Source organism: Macaca thibetana, chromosome 4 (assembly GCF_024542745.1).
Source record: "Macaca thibetana thibetana isolate TM-01 chromosome 4, ASM2454274v1, whole genome shotgun sequence".
NCBI classification, from domain to species: Eukaryota; Metazoa; Chordata; class Mammalia; order Primates; family Cercopithecidae; genus Macaca; species Macaca thibetana.
This window is the reverse complement of record NC_065581.1, coordinates 124,075,635-124,081,634: the sequence shown is the minus strand read 5'-3', so window position 1 is coordinate 124,081,634 and position 6,000 is coordinate 124,075,635. Positions and strand designations below refer to the sequence as shown.

The window sequence follows — 6,000 nt, the reverse complement described above, 5'->3', positions numbered from 1 at the left end:
ATCCTCTGGACAGCATAATGCCTGCATGAATCCCTGGAACTGCAGAACCCATCCTGTGAGAATGAATCGAAAGTTCAAGTACAGGTGCCAGAGGGAGAAATGGAAAGAACCTGAATCTTGCATGATATCGTTGAGCTTCTGAATTAACAACCACAGAGCCAAGTCTGCCTCCAGATTTCTTCTTAAATATCATAAATCCTTATTGATTGAGCCACTGGAGTTTTTTTTTTTTAAACAATTTGTAAGCAAAAATATTCTAACTGAAATAGATACTGAAAAGTCCCTGAAGGATAAAAATAGAAATTAGTATGTATGTTAAAGAAAACCAGTTATTAAACATTTTCACATTCCCCTTAGTGTTCTATCTTCACACTTTTATTGTAACAAATATAAATTAGGAAAAAATGCTTTCAGTATCAATGGCAAACTAAATTTTCCTCAGCATCATTATTTTCCTTGAGAATTTTATATTTCATAATGATAAATTCCCTATAAATAGTGTTTTCCATAAATATTACTTCAGTAGTTTATAATAAAATACAAATCAAATAAAATCTTATACGGTAACATTGTTTTCAGAAAAAAATATATGGAACATATCCTTGGTCTCTTACTTGAAATTTGATGGGTAAACCTACTTTTTACAAGAATAGATTTAATAGAAAATTTAAATTTTTTCTACATTAATTTTATTTAGCTGATATAGAATGGTTATAAAGTACAAACATGTACTTTAACATAGCATTACTCTTTATCTCTGTATAAATAATACTTTCTGAGATTTTTATTAATTGATAAAATTACTTGTAAAATCTTTACATATATAGACATTTCTAGATGTCAAACATGGCAGTTATACAAGTACTCAAAGACTGTAATTTTGAAAACTGTCTCATTCCAGGTGGCTTATGTAGCTTAGCTTTCATCTTAGTCAATACTATAATGTATCGAGAGACCAACAATGATAAAGGCAAAGAAAATGGAGTGAGCACAATGACTGGAATGGATACACAATGATAGTATTGATAGAGAAAATGAGTCAGATTTTTTCAACAATTACAGTAGACAACGTAACAGTTGTAATTGAATGAACATCACACAGTAAATGAAAAGGAGCTATGGACTATTCCAGTTTTGATTCTAGGAAGAATGAGTAATAATGTTCTCAGGAGTGAATGGGGCATTCACTGACTCATGAAAGTTTAGCAAGTAGAAATGAACCATTCATTTAGCAATGAAACCAATCTGAAGTGGTACTTTTGGATAAATAGAATAATCTATCCATGGGGCTCAAATAAGTTTTAATATTGACTTTAGTATATACTATCAAAAACCATCCAGGTGAATCATGGCCTATTACTTCTCATAAGAAGGAAAACTCGAAAAATCTTAACAGAAGGAATTGGCAAAGCAAACGTCTGAATTGTATCTCACACACTTGAAGACTTTCAGATACGTAAGCATATAAAATTTTTTTAAAAAGTGTAACCATGCACTTACGCTATTTGCTTGGGGAGTTGAGCTTATCAACACTCTGCTTAGCTCCCCAGTTCTTATGTTAGATGTGTATGTGAAATCATCCTGTCTTCCTTCTTCCATTCATGCACTTCTAGAAAGTATTACCTTTCTATGATTATAAATGAATATATTTTTATAAAAAATAATCTGTAATAAATAGAAAATTAGAAGTTTGAAAACTACTTATAATACCATCTACAGGTAACATTCGCAAATTTTTCTTTATTTCATTGACATACATATACACATTCCTTTAAAACTAATGATGTTTCTTAAAGAGCTTCTGCACAGCAAAAACAAACAAACAAACTCTCACAAGAGTGAACAGACAACCTATAGAATGGGAGAAAATTTTTGCAATCTATTCATCTGACAAAGGTCTAATATCCAGAGTTTATAAGGAACTTAACCAAATATACAAGAAAAAACGCAATATCATTAAAAAGTGGGCAAAAGGCAGGAACAGACACCTCTCTAAAGAAGACATGTATGCATCCAATAAACATGAGAAAAAGTTCAACGTCGCTAATCATTAGAGAAATGTGAATCAAAACCACAATATGATACCGTCTCATGCCAGGCAGAATGGCTATTATTAAAAAGTCAAAAAACAACAGATGCTGATGAAGTTGTGGAGAAAAAGGAACGCTTTTGCATGCTTGGTTGGAGTTAAATTAGTTCAGCTGTTGTGGAAGACAGTGTGGTGATTCCTCAGAGACCTAGGGACAGAAATACTATTTTACCTAGCAGTCTCATTACTGGGCATATACCTGAAGGAACATAAATCCTTTTATTATAAAATTACATGCATGCATATGTTCATTGCAGCACTGTTTACAATAGCAAAGACACAGAATCAACCAAATGCCCATCAATGATAGACTGGATAAAGAAAATGTGGTACATGTACATCATGGAATATTATGCAGCCATACAGCCATAAAAAGGACTAAGATCATGTCCTTTGCAGGGACATGGATGGATTTGGAAGACATTATCCTCAGCAAACTAATGCAGGACGAGAAAACTAAACACCACATATTCTCACTTATAAGTGGTAGCTGAATGATAAGAACACATGGACACATGGAGGGGAACAACATACTCTGGGTTCTGTTGAGAGGGCTGTAGGAGAAGGGAGAGTGTCAGGAAGAATGGCTAATGGACACTGGGCTTAATACCTAGGAGATGAGATGACTTGTGCAGCAAATCACTATGACACACATTTTCCTATGTTACAAACCTTTGGATCCTGCACATGTACCCCTGAACTTAAAATAAAAGTTGAAGAAAAAAAATAAAATTAAAACAAAATAGTGATGTTCTTTCTATATATTTTAAATAAAAAACATACTCACTGCATTAATCTTTCTCTAATGACTTTTTCTAAGAACAAATTTATCACCACACCTTGAAATCTTGTAATGTCCACAGACAATAAGAGCGATTTTTATGTAGTGATAAAGAACAAGTTCTTACATAGCTAACAACTACACAAATTGAGTTTCAATTACCAAAGAAACTCTCCCAAACCTTCACTCATTTTCCTTACCAAGATTTTAACTTTAAAATTACAAATAATTTAGAAGATATTTTAATTTTTGCCACAAATGAGAACAATCCCGTGTGTGTGTGTCTGTGTGTGTATGCACACGTGTGTTTACATCTTAGCATAGGGTTCTGTTAATCAGTATTTCCTCACCAAGAAAAATGATCAGAGTTCAGAGTTAATTTCTCCCAGCAGCTGAATTGGAATGCCTTTTTTCTGAAAGGGGACTCATTTACTCTTCTTGTACTGCTTTCTGGTTCACTGCACAATTTCATGTCTCAATCTGCATAAGAATGCCACCATGGCTGCATGCCTGAAATATCAGTGGAAGAAAGCTCTGACATCAGCTACTCTCCCTACTCAAAGTGTAATTTTGAGTTGGAAAAACTGCCTCCTGTTGAGGGCTGGCTCCTTACAGTCCATGTGTATATTTCTCCACCAGCCAACAATAGCCTTTGAATGTCCTTGCTGGTCACAGCTACATTGAAACCTACAAATCCCAAGATTCCATTTATCAAAATGTTTTTTCCTGGCTAGAAATGTGCTTCCATTTCCTCCTGTGGTTCTCTGTAATTCAATGATCACCAAAGCCAGAAACCTTAGAGCCATTGTCCATAACTCTTACCTTTTCTTGCCCATGTCTAAAGATTCTGTTTCCAAAATGACTTTCTAATCTCGTATGTTGTCTCTTTATTTCTTTAAACAAACAAATAGTAAATAAAAATGAGCTACTATATGCTTAGTTTCTATGTAAAAAAGGATTTGAAAAAAGATTACCTATTCAATAAATTGTATTTCAAGTATAACTCCAATTAATTAAAAAATTAGGATTTTTTTTCCTCCTGTCTTATGCAGCTGATCTGAAATGAAATCTATAATACTTACTGAGGGAGTTGGAGAAAAGAAACAATTTGAAGAAATTTACAATATATTTAGAGAGATAAAAATAAAAGCAAGCAACACAAGAACATAACAGAATACAGTTATGATTCTGTCAGCTGTGGAGGATGTGCAGATAAATATGCACTACAGGAGTCAGGAAAAACAGCATAGAGGAGGACTTTTCTGAGTCATGGAAGGTAAATGAAGACAGACTATGAAACATCAAGTGAGGAAGACAGTATGAACAAAGAAATATGTGTGTATTTGTGTGTGTGTGTGTGTGTGTGTGTGTGTATTTTTCCAACATCTGTGTGCTTGGCATCATGGAAACCATAATGAATAGAGGGAAAAATCTATATCGAAGCTTCATTTTTATATAGTTAGAAGGAGACCACAATATGACCGGACTTTAAAACTATTGCAATATAAATTAGGAACTGATACAAGTTATTTGACAAAGCATGGTTTAAGTAAGTAGAATTTAAGGAATATAGCAAAGAGTACTTAGTTTCCAGCAGAACAAGTATCACACATGATGGGGGCTTCTATTGAAGTGATTTCATTTTAAAATGATGTAGGTCTAGGTGAAGTGATGGGATGGTTAGATGAAAGAGCTAAAGCTAACTTATGGTCTGCAAAAAAAAAAAAAAAAGACATTTGGAAGAGGTTGGTTTTGGAGAAAACAGACTGGAGAAGAATGTAGTTATTTGCTAAACACATTCTCTATTATTAGGCAACAAATGGGAAAAAGAATACAGAACCATATAACTATCATCAGTAGAAAGTAGACTTCACACTTGGGTTTGAAATGGAGGTATTTATCCAACATTTATCTTGGATCCGTTTGATTAAAATGACCATTAAAATAACTCCAACATCTCATTTTAAAATGGTAACAGCTGTTAAAATTTACTGAATGCTTACCATGGTCGAGACATTATGATAGGCATATTACATTCAATGTATTACAGTAAGCTGATAAAGTAGGACTATTATTTATTACAATGTTATTTATGACAATGTAACAAATGAGAAAGATATGTATCTTATTATTCATATGAGTCTTTTCTCATGCTATTCTAGTATTGGAAATATCTTTTCCTTGGTCTGGAAATAGCCAACTATTACTTGTCTTTAAACTCATAAGATCCAGTTCATATCATACCTTCTCCAGAGTTCTTTCTGCTTCCCAAACTAAAAGTAATTACTTCCCTTAACATATTTTCACTTATACTCTCTTTTAACAGTAAGCATGATTACCCTTACATTATTCTTTTTATTAATATATATTACTGCCTAACAAATTATCCCAAACCCCGTGGCTTCAGACAATAATAATAAAATTATTCTCTCTTAGTTTCTGTGCCGCAGGAATTCAGGAGCTGTTTCTCTGACTTATTCTGGCTCAGGACTTTTCATGAGGTTGGAATCAAGATGTCATCTGTGACTGTCATCATCTAAAGGCTTGACTGGGACTACAAAATCCACTCCTGGGATGACTCACCTGCATGGCTGTTGCCAAAGGGCTCAGTTCCTTACCACATGAGATTCTAAACGGGTATGTCTGAGTTTCCTCAGGATGTGACACGTCCTCGTGATAGGGTCCCTGAGAGCAAGTGATCTGAGAGAGAGAGAGGCATCCACAAGGTCTTTCATGTCCTAGTTGCAGAGTCACACACAGTCCCTTTACCTTATTCTATTGAATAGAAATGACCCACTAAGTACAGCCTACACTTAAGGACGGAAGAATTAGGCTCCATCTTTTAAAGGAAATGACAAAGAATTTGTGGATAAATTTTAAAAGTCAACACATTTTTTAATGTGTCCTTTTCCACACTATTGACCTCAGAGGAGGAGTCCTCCTTGCTGCCTTTGTATCCCCCAGGATATCTTGGTACAGTGTGTTTGCCTTGTATCTATTGGTGCTCATGCACATGATTTGATTTATGTGTACATATTTTTTAAATTTAGAAGTCCAAAATATTTCAGTAAAGTAGTTTTAGTACAAAAAATATTTGAAGTAGTGTATATTAATTCAGCTTTTGCTTGGT

General features: G+C 33.9%; 1 long non-coding RNA gene across 1 annotated transcript in view; it reads right to left on the bottom strand.

Annotated features, from left to right (window-relative positions):
• Positions 1–226: 226 nt before the first annotated feature.
• The window catches only part of LOC126952634 (uncharacterized), a 52,445-nt gene continuing 46,671 nt past the window's right edge, over positions 227–6,000 (bottom strand). Inside the window, exon 3 of the long non-coding RNA XR_007724967.1 lies at positions 227–5,570. This is a non-coding gene — a long non-coding RNA (uncharacterized LOC126952634). The remainder of the gene's footprint in view (positions 5,571–6,000) is intronic.